The sequence below is a fragment of the Aethalodelphis obliquidens genome, unplaced genomic scaffold (genome assembly GCF_003676395.1).
Source record: "Aethalodelphis obliquidens isolate GAN/ISIS:26980383/991018 unplaced genomic scaffold, ASM367639v1 scaffold96, whole genome shotgun sequence".
NCBI lineage: Eukaryota > Metazoa > Chordata > Mammalia > Artiodactyla > Delphinidae > Aethalodelphis > Aethalodelphis obliquidens.
This window is the reverse complement of record NW_020838040.1, coordinates 1,591,981-1,606,192: the sequence shown is the minus strand read 5'-3', so window position 1 is coordinate 1,606,192 and position 14,212 is coordinate 1,591,981. Positions and strand designations below refer to the sequence as shown.

Sequence of the window (14,212 nt, the reverse complement as noted above, 5' to 3'; positions counted from 1 at the left end):
GACTTTGGTGGAATTTCCATTGCTAATTAGAATGACAAGAGATATATATGTATATGTGTACTTGTGTGTGTTATAGGAAGGTATATGTCTGATAGAAAACATATTCTACTCCAGACATCTACCTCATAGTGCCAAAAATTATAAATTGACAAGAGCACCCTATTTTAAAAGGTTAAGTTAGTGGTTACATACTAAAGTGGTGTTACCAAATAGGGAAAAATCTATGAACAGTGATGGGAGTATATTGTTTGTGGTTTTTGGACCACTGTAGCATCAGTTGCACACTAACCTAATGGCAAATATCTCCCCAACTGAAAAATCTCTAAAGAATTTATTATAGTAACTAACTTCTAACATTCATAAAAGGAAACAAACAAAAAAATAAAATAAACACACATCATCCTCACCAAAGATACCCAGAAGAAATGAACAACAAAAGTGTTTCCAGAGTTCTGACCATGTCCCACGCATTTTATCTTTAAATCATTTATACTTGGCCTTATTTGTATCCAATTTGGTTTGCAAACATGATCTGAAGTTTTCATATTTGTATTCATTGGCAGAGTTTGTTGTAAAACCTCAAAGAAACCTGTCCAACAAGCATCACATTGCATCCTAATGATTCTTGTTCAGTTCAGTCCATCATTCTCACTTGGTCATTGATGGGTACAATGCAAGGAGACAGGAGTTACCTAAAGTGATGTGACACAACATGACACATCAATCAAGGATTGTTTGAAAAAGGATGCAGTGCAGAGTTTTCCAAGTTTTGTCGTTTGGAAGAGAAAGGTTTTAAATTCGTCTTAGGAAAAAGAAGATGAAGGGCTGATTCAATGTTGCTTGCTGAGTCATAAGGAAATTGAATTTGCTCTAAGGAAAGAAAGGTAACCAGCAGAGATGATGAAAACCCTGAGGAAAATGTTCAAAATGAGCTCATCATAATCATTTCATGTTGGTGAGTTTGTCAAGGCTTCAAAGAGAAGGATGGTGGGAACTGAGATTGTTCCGCAGTTGAAGTGCATGCAGAGAGGTTTAAATTAACTTCTGAAATCTTCAGTGATCCTCAAAAGAATTTAATTCCTTAACTTTGGATAAATCTTGAAAGGAGGTAGGTAATTGGGATTATTCTTTGGCAAGAGCATTATCCTGCTCTGGAAGGAATAGTACCAAGTTCCTCTATTTTGTTTGCATTCAGGGATGGGATGTGGTATAGTACCTACCAAGACTCCTCCCCGCCTGCTCATTTCACTCCAGCTGCTAAGTAAAGTCTTCTGTGAAACTTGTATTGATCACCCTAAGAGTAACATGTGCCTTCTTCAAAGCAATTTAAATGATTTGAATATGGGAGTTTTGATATATACAACATTTGTCATAATGTGATATAGTATTCTGGACTCTAACCTTAATCTTCAGAGGTCTAAAGATAAATTTGATTTAATTTCTTACTTGTTGTCTAGTAATATGCAATGTGACAGTGCTAATACATCTTCCTTTTATATAATACTAAAGAGGGTCATCAGGTAATAACAGGTCTCTCTCTCTCTCTTTGTTTAAATGTATAGTCTTTGCCCTTTATTTAGTCAATATCTATATCCTAAGTATGTGTATTTCTGCCTAATTTAGTCCTTTAAAATAAGGTTGGATCTTAGTGATCCACTTGATTCTAAAATATTTGAACCTTGACTTTTAGCAATTATGGGAGGGAGCTCAAAATCATGTTAGCCCAGATGCTTAATGAGAAGTTAGGAAAAAGCCTAGAAAAACTGACCTGTTCAAATTAGGAATAAGACTTTTATGAATGGATAATAACCTCTCTGATAAAGTAACAAAGGTGAATGAAAACTAGGTACAAAAAAGTAAAATGCTATTTTGGAAAAGACTTTAATTTTATAAACTTCATTCAAAATAACCCATGAGATAGGTGGGTCATGCCCATCCCCTAGATCTCATGGTGTTGTTGGCATCAATACTCTATTGGTCTTTGACTCCTTTTCACTACTAGAGAATGTCTAGAAGTGGCTTCTGAAAAACGGACCCACTTCTTCCTCCATAAGAGTGGGTAAACCATGAATATCAGGATGGACATGATCCTTGCCCTCATGGTGTATATAGTCCAAAGTGAAAGAAAGGATTTGAACACACATGCTAAATAACTTCTGAAAACAACATGTGTGCAAAGTGCTACACAATGATTGCTTGTGCTATGGGACAGTGTGGTGAGGCAACATAACCTAACCAGGAATGAAGGTAGAGAATGTTGTCAGTATCCCAGTAACAATTCTTTCCTACAAGAATATGAAGAACATAAGTAATAATCAAGATTTCAATGGGATTATAAGCACTGTCTGACACTGAAATCCCTTTTTAAAAATCCCCAACAAATGGTTTTTAACTTTCTGCATAAAAAATTCAAGGAATGAAGAAATTTATACTCCCCAGGTATTTCATTCTGTCTTTGGCCAACTTGGTTATGTAGTAAGAGGAAATTTTAGACTCCATGTTCTGCCTTTTGATCTGAATTCTCCCACTATAAAAACAAGGAGAATTAGTTCAACTTTTATCCCACATGACCATATCAAAATACTTCAAGAAGACTATCATATTTTCCCCAAGACTTTTATTCTCTTAAGCAAAATTCCTTTGATGGAATATTCCCAATTTACTTAGTAACCCTGACCATCATCCTAAAAATGGGATATAATTTGTTTGGTTTCCCATGCTAAAATGTAGTGAGCAAGTTTAGGCTAGGTGTGCCTAAATATTTTTAAGTCTTGCAGATATATATATATTTTAAATCAGAGTGTAGTATTTAACATTATTTTTTATTAAATTTCATCTTAATTAGATGCCATCTGATATTCCAAATAGGTAAGAACTTTGGGGTCTAATTCAGTCACCCAGTGTATTTCAGATGCCTGAGTGTTAGATTTGTGAAATATGGTTGTCTTACGTTCTACATAATCAGAAAATTGTGAAAAATTAACTTGGTAATAAATATGTAAGGAAAATGACTTTCTCTACCTCTGTATTTTCTGTTAATTTCTGGGGAGTGTTTTAGTTATTTGTGTATAACTAGCATCTATTTAAAATTAGTATTTGAAAAACTGTGGACTTGATCTTAGCCAATGAAAGGGGGGAATCAAAGATATATAACTGTAAAACACTTTTACCTGTGAAGAATAGAGGAAGCAATGTAAATCTAGTGCCAGGCAGTTCATGATTCATTTACTATATCTGCTACACTAGCTATGTGATCTAGAGGACATCACTAACCTTTTCATCTTAATTTTCTGACATGGAAACACACACACACACTCTTAATTATATACCAAAATATTGTGTGAACTGAATGATTACACGCAAGTACAAGGCTCTTGGCAGTTAGATTTTCTCTCTTACCAGAAGTTTATAATAACCTGGAGGAGATGGATAATTCTATAAATAATAACATAATTTGAATGAAAGTGACGAGTAGGTGAGAGGTAGAAATGTCCAGAGGGGTTATGTTTTAAGTCACCAACAAAATGCTTCCAGTTTTGAATACTGATGTGATGGTGTATGACAAATTCTGCCCTGGCAAAAGTAGATGATTGGAGGGCAGAAATATAGTCTGGAAGTAGAATCTGCTTTAGATTACACAAAAGAATATGCAAATGGTGCCATCCTTAACCACGTGGTTTTCTGCAACCATAAGAATCCATCTTGCCAGCTAGATGTCTTCATTTATTAAAGTTACATTTCTCTCTTTTAATTCCAATTCCTTTTTTTTTTTGACTGCTGAGCAGATTTTATTTTTGCAGGTAAGAATGCAGAAAGACACAGGAAGTTTAATCTTTAAACTGAGCTCTCAGGGGCGAGGTGACTCTCTTCCTGAAGAGGGCTGAGGCATCCTGAACTTCAAGAGGTCCAGGTTTAGGTCTAAGAAGGTGTATGTGCTGTAGTCATGATGCTTGAGATTCTTGTAGGTGGTGGTGTCAAATTACTCAGCAAGGGCGGTGGCTTTTTGGTGGACTTTGCTTCTTGGGATTCGTTGGCAATCTCTTTTCATTCTTTCCTGATTCTGCAGAGAGAGAAACTATAGGCACAACTCCTCGAAACGCTCCTGCTTCTAGAAACACAATCTTCAGCACCCCGGCTCAAGCTTGCCCCAGCAGAAGCGAGGCCGCCATGGCCGTGACTCGGGCGCGGGCCAATCCTCCTTCAAAGTCAACAAATATATGTGAATAAGATCCTCATTTTCAATTCTTACTTTGTTCAAGCATGGATCAATAGAATTCAGTTTAACAGAGTAATTGCATTTACAGAGTATTTCTTTATGATATACATCGTATATATATATTATATATCATATATAATTTTATCATTGCTTTATGATATACATAGTATATATGTACTATATATAATAAATATAATAAATATATGTGTATATAGTATTTCCCTCCCTCTCCTCAAAGTACAACCTTCTTTTTCTTTCAATCAGGAAGGACATGCTGCTACTGTCTATTGTTGCATCTGGTTCAGAGCACTGACCTTCAGCATGATCTTTTCAGGACAATAGCATTTCTCAGCATTTGTTTCTCACCTGAAAAGTGGCAGCTGGCTTTATCACCCTTTCCAAGCACTTCCCTGAATAAAGAACAAAGTTCACAGCAATTTTAGGTAGAAGCAACAAATAAGTGATTGCTAGATTCAAAAAAGCATTTTCTGAGCACTGCTGTGAATTACCATTTAATCTAAGCTTCCTCACATCCCAAGGACACACTCTCAACCTGAAAGGGATTGTGTTCCAAGAGTACAAATACCCACTACTGCCAGACCTTACCAGCCACTTAAGCAGAGGCACTACACAGCACCAAACGTTTCCTGCTAATTTAATTTATATGAGCCGACATTTTAAGTCCCCAGATCCTTCGGATACTGAATAGTTCAAGTTTCTGGAACATCAGGACTCTTGTGCAGTCCCCAAGAAAATGTCTTCACATAGGTGTCTTGGAAGCCAGTTTATAATGGTTCTCTAGCAAAAGACTGTGTTGTGGGGCTTCTTTAAACCCAACATACAGATGAGTAACTGCTATTGAATTTGTATTTAAAACATAGCTATTTATACTTTCCAAAACAATTTTCTGTATTATCATGTAATTGTACTTCATTAAAAAAAACTATAAAGCAGGAAGGGCTAAAAAGCATTGTGTTTAATTTAGTGAGTAGGTGAAGGATATGGGTTGAGTGCAAGGATATTGCAATCAGAAACAGCCTGAATCCCAGCTTTGTCACTTGTTGTTTCTTTCTTAAAGCTATTTATTCTGGCTTCCCCCAGTTCTTTGGTTATAAAATAGAAACCTTTTCATAGGGTTGTTTTGAGCAGTATATATTACCCGTTAAACACACTACATACTGCCCGGTATGTATTAGACACTCAATAAATGTTAAATGTTATTTATAATAACAGTATTGCTTTTTAATGGAATAATGAGACACAAAGTTCAGATGATGTACAAAAAGCCAAGAGATATGATTAGTGACAAAGCAGGATTTTGAAGTCACTCTCTTTCAACTCCTGTGCCAGTATCCTTAGCATTTCCTTAACATATTACAGGTTAGGATTAAGTGCAAAATAAATAGACAGTAAAAAGTCACATGTAAATACACAATATGGACAATTGAATATGCCAGGTTTTCTGCCTTGGAAAACCAGTAATTGTAACCTTTTGCCTAGAGGTTACAAAAGGCAAACTTTTGAACTTTTGAACTCCCAGAAGTTGTCCACTAGATTCAAATATTTCATTATGAATACACTAATATGAATATATGAATAAAATTATGTATTTCTATGTATATTATATTGATAAATTTGTAAATAAATGTGTCTCAAACAAAAAGGGTAATGGAAACATTTATATATTGGAGCAGTAAGAGAAACATGCTTTGTTAACAAGAATTTTGAAGATTTTTCGCTGTAAATTTTTCTTTTGTTTTATTCTTCTTTGCAGTACGCGGGCCTCTCACTGTTGTGGGCTCTCCCATTGCGGAGCACAGGCTCTGGACGCGCAGGCTCAGCGGCCATGGCTCACGGGCCTAGCCGCTCCGCGGCGTGTGGGATCTTCCCGGACCAGGGAACGAACCCGTGTCCCCTGCATCGGCAGGTGGACTCTCAACCACTGCACCACCAGGGAAGCCCCATGTTTTAATGAGTTTTTTAAGAACAGAAGACATGTATGTTTATTTTTCAAAACTTGGGAGGGGAAAGAGAAAAGCAAGAAAGCAAAGAAGCAAAAATAATGCAATGACCAATTCTAAATTTGCTGTATCATTGTATAAACTTTATTTCACTCATATGTATATATTTAATATTTTGATTATACACATATATGTTTTTTTAAAAAACACTATGCAGGTTTAAAACACATTCAGCTTAATGATATACAAGGACGTTTTCACAAATAATTTCATACATATACTCTAAATGGCAAATAAAATATTTTATTGATAAATAGGTAGTAATTTAAGTATTAACTTATATTAAACACTTAGGTCATTTCCTATTTTTATCTATTAAAGGGACACTTTTACACAAATTACACAAAGCAATATTAACCTTTTAATGGAAATTCCTAGAAATCAAATTTCTGAGATAAATTCTAGGTGTACTGATAATGCTTTTGCTACATGTGGCTTAATATTTCTTATTAATAAGTGTTCCTATTGCAATATTTACATTTATATAATAAGAGACCTCTTAACCTGCACTTCAACTATATTGGGTATATACCCAATGTAATATTAATTTAAATATATAAAAATAACACCTCATTTTTTCTTAATTTGTTTCTTTGATTATCAGAGTAATTGAATGATTACCAGAGTAACCAACTGTAGTTCTTCTATGAATTGTTTATTTCAATTTCCCACTCTAAAAAATTCCAGAAACGTCTTTATCTAAATCTACTATTTATTCTCACCCTTCAACAGCAGCATTATTTGTGCTTTCTCTCTATCGTTCTCTCTATTTTTTTATTATTTGTGCTTTCTCTTGAATCCCCACATCCCAGTTGGGGGCCTTGTTATCAAGGTCTCTTAACCTCACACAGTACCCACATATGCCAACAGCAGCATGATATCTTTTCTTCAAAGTTAATACCCTCAGATTCACTATTTAGATTTATTCATATTATATGTTTTCAGAACTCTTTTTTTTTACATTTTGGCATACTGATGTTATTATTTGCTGGTTTTAATTTTAATGTTGATTTAAAATGATCTGATTTTTTATGTTTTTTTTTGTGGTTTCATTAAACAGTGTGGAGAGCAAAAGAAGAGACTAGGATAAATGAATTTTTTTTTTCTCTAACAATAATTTATTCACAGAATTTTTTTTAACATCTTTATTGAGGTATAATTGTTTTACATTGTTGTGTTAGTTGCTGCTGTATAAAATAGTGAATCAGTTATATGTATACATATAACCCCATATCCTCTCCCTCTTGCATTTCCCTCCCACTCTCCCTATCCGACTCCTCTAGGTGGACACAAAGCACCGAACTGATCTTCCTGTGCTATGCAGCTGCTTCCCACTAACTACCTATTTTACATTTGGTAGTGGATATTTGTCAATGCCACTCTCTCACTTCGTCTCAGCTTACCCTTCCCCCTCCCCGTGTCCTCAAGTCTATTCTCTAGGTCTGTGTTTTTATTCCTGTCCTGTCCTTCAGAAGTTTTTTTTTTTTTTCTTTTTTAGATTCCATATATATGTGTTAGCATACGGTATTTGTTTTTCTTTTTCTGACTTTCTTCACTGTGTATGACAGACTCTATGTCCATCCACCTCACTACAAATAACTCAATTTTGTTTCTTTTTATGGCTGAGTAACATTCTATTGTTATTTGGTTTTAAAGGAAACTTTATAAAGTATCTCATATGATTTTGCTATCTGTCAAATAAGATAAAATTTTAGAGTGTATGTTTTCTTTTATAACAAATTCGCAAATATATAAGATTTTAATAGCTTTAGCTCTAATCATCATTTAAGGAGAAAATGTTTTCTTGTGGAATAGTTTAAGTCCTAAGGCAAAATTGATCTCACAGAGCATGAGTTAGCGTTTTAGGATTGTCAAAGAGTATGAGGTCAGGCATTCATAAATATCAATCTATGTCCCAGATATGGATCAGTAATTTTCTTCAGTTATTTCAGCAATGGTGGTCGATGACCTAACAACTCATAACCTAAAAGTCCTCCCTGACCTATTACCTTAAATTTCCTGGAAGATGATGGAGTGATAACTCTATGTGAATCATTGAGGCACCCAAACTGCAAACTACAGGAGTTGTGGTTGATGGGTTGTTACTTCACTTCTGTTTGCTGTATGGACCTTGCTACTATTCTTATTCACAGTGAAAACCTAAAAACTCTGAAACTAGGGAACAATAAGATATATGATGCTGGTGTCAAAGAGTTATGTGAAGCTTTGAAGCATCCTAAGTGTAAATTAGAGAATCTTGGGTTGGAAATGTGTGAGCTCACCTCTGCCTATTGTGAGGACCTGGCCTTGGTTTTCACTGTCTGCAAATCACTGAGGTGAATGAACCTGGAATGGATTAGCTTGGACCGTGATGGGGCGGTGGTGCTGTGTGAAGCCCTGATCAGTCTGAAATGTGACTTGCAGATGCTTGGCCTGAATAAATCTTCATATGACGTGGAAATTAAGATGCTGCTGACAGAGGTGGAAGAGACGAACCCCCACTTGACCATTTCACAGTCTCTGGATTGATTACGAGCACAGGATCAGGGGTGTGCTTGGCTGACGGGGAACATCCTGAAATAATCTTCTCACAAAGGCTTCCCTTTGGTCGCAATGGGCATTTCTCCTCCTGATACACCCTGTCCTGTAAATTGTTCATCAGGGCAGTGGGGGCTGTGATTTCAGAGCTCTTCCTTCAAAGTATTCTAGCAATATGATTGTGGGATGTGCCATCTGTGCCTAAGTCCTCTATGCTCCACCTTTAAAGCTCTCAACCTGCCTCACAGTGTTTAGAAGAACAAATACATTAAATGGGTAAACACTTGGGAAAAGTGTTTACTCTCCCTCTCCTCTCCCTCATCTTGCTCCTGGTGACTCCTCAACCAGGCCTCCCAGGCTTCTGACCAAAAACCTTTGCTCTAACAATTCTCTCTGCCTGGAATACTCTTGTCCCAGATATCTGCTTGGCTGAATCTTTCTTCTCTTTCAAATCTTTGGTCAAATGTCACTGTCTTAATGCATCTTATGCCTTGAATAACTTTTGGAATGTAGTAGATGTTCAATAAATATATTTCAAATAAATAGAGATATCTTAAAGTAGATAGTCTAGAGCAGGCTCAGTAGTTCAATTTTGTCATCAGGTACCCAGGCTGTGGTGTGTTACATGTTCAGTGATTGGTAATTTCAATTCAGTGATAATAGGAATATTTACACCATTAAAATTGATAAACAATACAAATCATGACTTTTTGCCCTCAAAAAGTGGTTTATCAACCCCTCTGAACCCAAGTTTTTCATTCCTTTATTTCTACCATGCTTATTGATTTGGATTTGGATTATTGTGCTTGTTACTTCATGATTAAAAGATGACTGCCACTTCAGCTGTATCATGACTCTTTTTAAGATTTATGTGTTTATTCTTTCATCCCTGTTTTTTCTTTTTTCTTTTGCCCTACCCAGGTACGTGGGGAGTTTCTTGCCGTTTGGGAGGTCTGAGGTCTTCTGCTAGCCTTCAGTAGGTGTTCTGTAGGAGTTGTTCCACATGTAGATGTATTTCTGATGTATTTGTGGGGAGGAAGGTAATCTACACGTTTTACTCTTCCACCATCTTGAAGCTCCTCCTATTGTAATATTTTAATTTATTTGTTTGAGTGTCTGTAACCCTATCTTACTCTTTGAATTTCCAAAGCATTAAGAATACTTTATTGTATTTGCATGTTTCAGAGCAAAGAACGTTAAACATTTTATTGAACGAATGGGTGGGTTAAACAATAATTATTATAAATCTTATGTGTGGCCAGAGAAATATGTTTTTTACAAAAAGGAGTTTATAAGCAAACACTAATTTAAAAAATAATAATATAAGAGAGCATAAAATTGCCTCCAAAAGTTATGCAGACAAAATTCACTAAAAATATTCAGAAAAGGGAATTGGTGAAATCTGATATAATTATTATTAAGAGTTCCTGATGAGGATTGGAACATCATTTGAATGTTAATGTAAATGTAAAGTTTGCATAGCCTAGGACAGAATGACAACAAACAATTCCAAAAAGCACAAATGATTTTGAGGATTGAATAAAGCTAAGATTATGGTAGGAATCTAGGTTGAATGGTGCCTCCAGTTTGTGCTGAGTGGTAGTAAGAAGCACAATTTAATAGAAAAGGTATTATGAAAGACTGCTAAGTTTGGAATTACAAGATCAGAGTTAGAATCTTCTTATTTACTTGTGACCTTCAGTAAGGCTGTTTTGATGATAATATTCAACAATGCACGTATAATTCCCTAGGATAATGTGTAAGAGATAGTAAGTGTTCAAAATTATTAGTTAAATGTAAATAGGATTAGAAGAAATGAGGTTTCCTTGGGACTTTATCATACATATAGTATGATTCAACCTTAAGTAATACTGACTTATATTAAGACTCCACAATCAAGAAAGTAGTGCTTTCCCTTGTTCCCTTTGCTTCTACAGATATAGAGACTGTTTCTTATGTGATTAGCAAATGGGATCAAAAATTGTAATGTTTTATTGTAATAAGAATTGTAACATAAATAGAAATAAAAAAAAACCTGTGCTTAATTTTCCATATCCCAGGAAGATAACATCACTTTGGGGAAAAGTTCTTAGGAAAACATTCAGTGTCAAATCAACAAATAAAGAAACAAACAAATAAAGCATGAAAGTTTCCTTAAAAGAGTACACTGCTGGACTTTGAAAGAAACTGAAGGCCATCAACACAAACTCTATCAAATTATTGATAAGAAAGGTGAAACCTGCAAAGGTTAAGCAATTGCCTAAATCTACAGATAGCCTTGCATGATGGTTTTTAGGAGATGGCTTCACAATCCCCATGATCTCTAAACCAGTGTTTCCTTCTCACTCATTCTAGGTGGGCATCAGTCAGCACAATAAGATCATGTGTTGCATCTTTATCATTAGATCTTTTAGGTAACTCACTTATCCTCAATGCAAACCCATTTTTAAGGTATAAAGAGATGCACAGACAAAATCCAAAATTATACTTGCAGCAAAACCCCTGCTATTTCAGTACATTAGCTACAGATTCAATAAAAGTAAAGTGGTTGTTAAGCTTTTCAGCTTGAATGGCATCATTTTTTACTGCACTTGGAAAAAAATGTGGTGGCATCAACCCCAAATCATAAAACCAGAGCATCTAACAAAAGATGCTGTGAGCCTGAACTCCATTATAATTTCAGATTTGGTGTGCTTCCACTCTGTAAATCACCTGAAATTTACAGCTGCACCTGCAAAGTCAAGCATGAGGCTGAACTCTTAGATAAACAGAATTGCTCACAGTATTCCCAGAATGTGCACTGTTAGCAAAACTGGGCCCTCAGCCCGAGAAGGGCTCTAGATTTACCCAAACGGGCTGCTACTGTTTAGTCAAAATCAATTGGAGCTGTGGGAATTAAAAATATATAGAAATAGTGTCAATCTTTCAAGTATCTTAAAAGAATCTACACTAAGTTATGGGGGAAAATGAATATTCCATAAGTCCTTTTTTTAAAAACAGCTTTATTGGAGTATAATTGCTTTACAATGGTGTGTTAGTTTCTGTTTTGTAAGGAAGTGAATCAGCTATACATATACATATATCACCATATTTCTTCTCTCTTGTGTCTCCCTCCCATCCTCCATATCCCATCACTCTAGGTGGTCACAAAGCACCAAGCTGATCTCCCTGTGCTATGCGTCTGCTTCCCACTAGCTATCTACTTTACATTTGATAGTGTATATATACGTACATGCCACTCTCTCACTTCGTCCCAGCTTACCCTTCCCCTACCCCATGTTCTCAAGTCCATTCTCTACATCTGCAAGTTTATTCCTGTCCTACCCCTAGGTACTTCAGACCATGTTGTTTTTTTTAGATACAATATATATGTATAAGCATATGGTATTTGTTTTTCTGTTTCTGACTTACACTTCACTCTGTATGACAGATTCTAGGTCCATCCATCTCACTACAAATAACACAATTTCGTTTCTTTTTATGGCTGAGCAATATTCCATTGTACATATGTGTCACATCTGCTTTATCCATTCATCTGTTGATGGACACTTAGGTTGCTTCCATGTCCCAGCTATTGTAAATAGAGCTGCAATGAACATTGTGGTACGTGACTTTTTTTGAATTATGGTTTTCTCAGGGTATATGCCCACTAGTGGGATTGCTGGGTAACATGGTAGTTCTATTTTTAGTTTTTTAAGGAACCTCCATACTGTTCTCCATAGTGGATGTATCAATTTACATTCTCACCAACAATGCAACAGGATTCCCTTTTCTCCACACCCACTACAGCATTTACTGTTTTACTGTTTGTAGATTTTTTGATGATGGCCATTCTGACTGGTGTGAGCTGATATATCATTGTAGTTTTGGTTTGCATTTCTCTAATGATTAACGATGTTGAGCATTTTTTCATGTGTTTGTTGGCAATCTGTGTATCTTCTTTGGAGAAATGTTTATTTGGGTCTTCTGTCCATTTTTAGATTGGGTGGTTTTGTTCTTTTTTGATATTGAGCTGCATGAGCTGCTTGTAAATTTTGGAGATTAATCCTTTGTCAGTTGCTTCATTTTCAAATATTTTCTCCCATGCTGAGTGTTGTCTTTTAGTTTTGTTTATGGTCTCCTTTGCTGTGCAAAAGGTTTTAAGTTTCATTAGGTCCCATTTGTTTCTTTTTGTTTTTAGTTCCATTTCTCGAGGAGGTGGGTCAAAAAGGATCTTGCTGTGATTTATGTCATAGAGTGTTCTGCCTATGTTTTCCTCTAAGAGTTTTATAATGTCTGGCATTACACTGAGATCTTTAATCCATTTTGAGTTTATTTTTGTGTATGGTGTCAGGGAGAGTTCTAATTTCATTCTTTTCCCTGTATCTGTCCAGTTTTCCCAGCACCACTTAATGAAGAGCCTGTCTTTTCTCTATTGTATATTCTTGCCTCCTTTACTAAGAGTAAGTTGACCAAATGTGCATGGGTTTATCTCTGGACTTTCTATCCTGTTCTATTGATCTATATGTCTGTTTTTGTGCCAGTGCCATACTGTCTTGATTACTGTAGCTTTGTTGTATAGTCTGAAGTCAGGGAGCCTGATTCCTCCAGTTCCATTTTTCTTTCTGAAGATTGCTTTGACTATTCGGGGTCTTTTGTGTTTCCATACAAATTGTGAAATCTTTTGTTCTAGTTCTGTGAAAAATGCCACTGGTAGCTTAATAGGGATTGGGTCAAATCTGTAGACTGCTTTGGGTAATATAATCATTTTCACAATGTTGATGCTCCAAATCCAAGAACATGGTATATCTCTTCATGTGTTTGTATCATCTTTATTTTCTTTCATCAGTATCTTATTATTTTCTGCATACTCGTCTTTTGTCTTCTTAGGTAGGTTTATTCCTAGGTATTTGATTCTTTTTATTGCAATGGTAAATGGGAGTGTTTCCCTAATTTCTCTTTCAGATTTTTCATCATTAGTGTATAAGAATGCCAGAGATTTCTGTGCATTAATTTGTATCCTGCTCTTTTACCAAATTCATTGATTAGCACTAGTAGTTTTCTGGTAGCATCATCAAGATTCTCAATGTACAGTATCATGTCATCTGCAAACAGTGACAGCTTTATTTCTTCTTTTCTGATTTGGATTCCTTTCATTTCTTTTCTTCTCAGATTACTGTGACTAAAACTTCCAAAACTATGTGAATAATAGTGGTGAGAGTGGACCACCTTGTTTTGTTCCTGATCTTAGAGAAAATGGTTTCAATTTTTCACCATTGAGAACAATTTTGGCTGTGGGTTTGTCATACATGGCCTTTATTATTATGGGTTAAATTCCCTCTATGCCTACTTTTTGGAGGCTTTTTAATCATAAATGGGTGTTGAATTTTGTGAAAGCTTTTTCTGCGTCTATGCACAGGATCATATGGGTTTTCTCCTTCACTTTGTTAATATGGAT

The 14,212-nt window shown here is 35.5% G+C and overlaps 1 protein-coding gene and 1 pseudogene across 3 annotated transcripts in view; one reads left to right on the top strand and one right to left on the bottom strand.

The window, feature by feature from the left end:
- LRRTM4 (leucine rich repeat transmembrane neuronal 4) overlaps window positions 1-14,212 on the top strand; it is an 882,815-nt gene that overhangs the window by 742,350 nt on the left and 126,253 nt on the right. The window lies entirely within an intron of this gene.
- LOC113614420 (NADH dehydrogenase [ubiquinone] flavoprotein 3, mitochondrial pseudogene) lies at window positions 3,762-4,169 on the bottom strand (annotated as a pseudogene).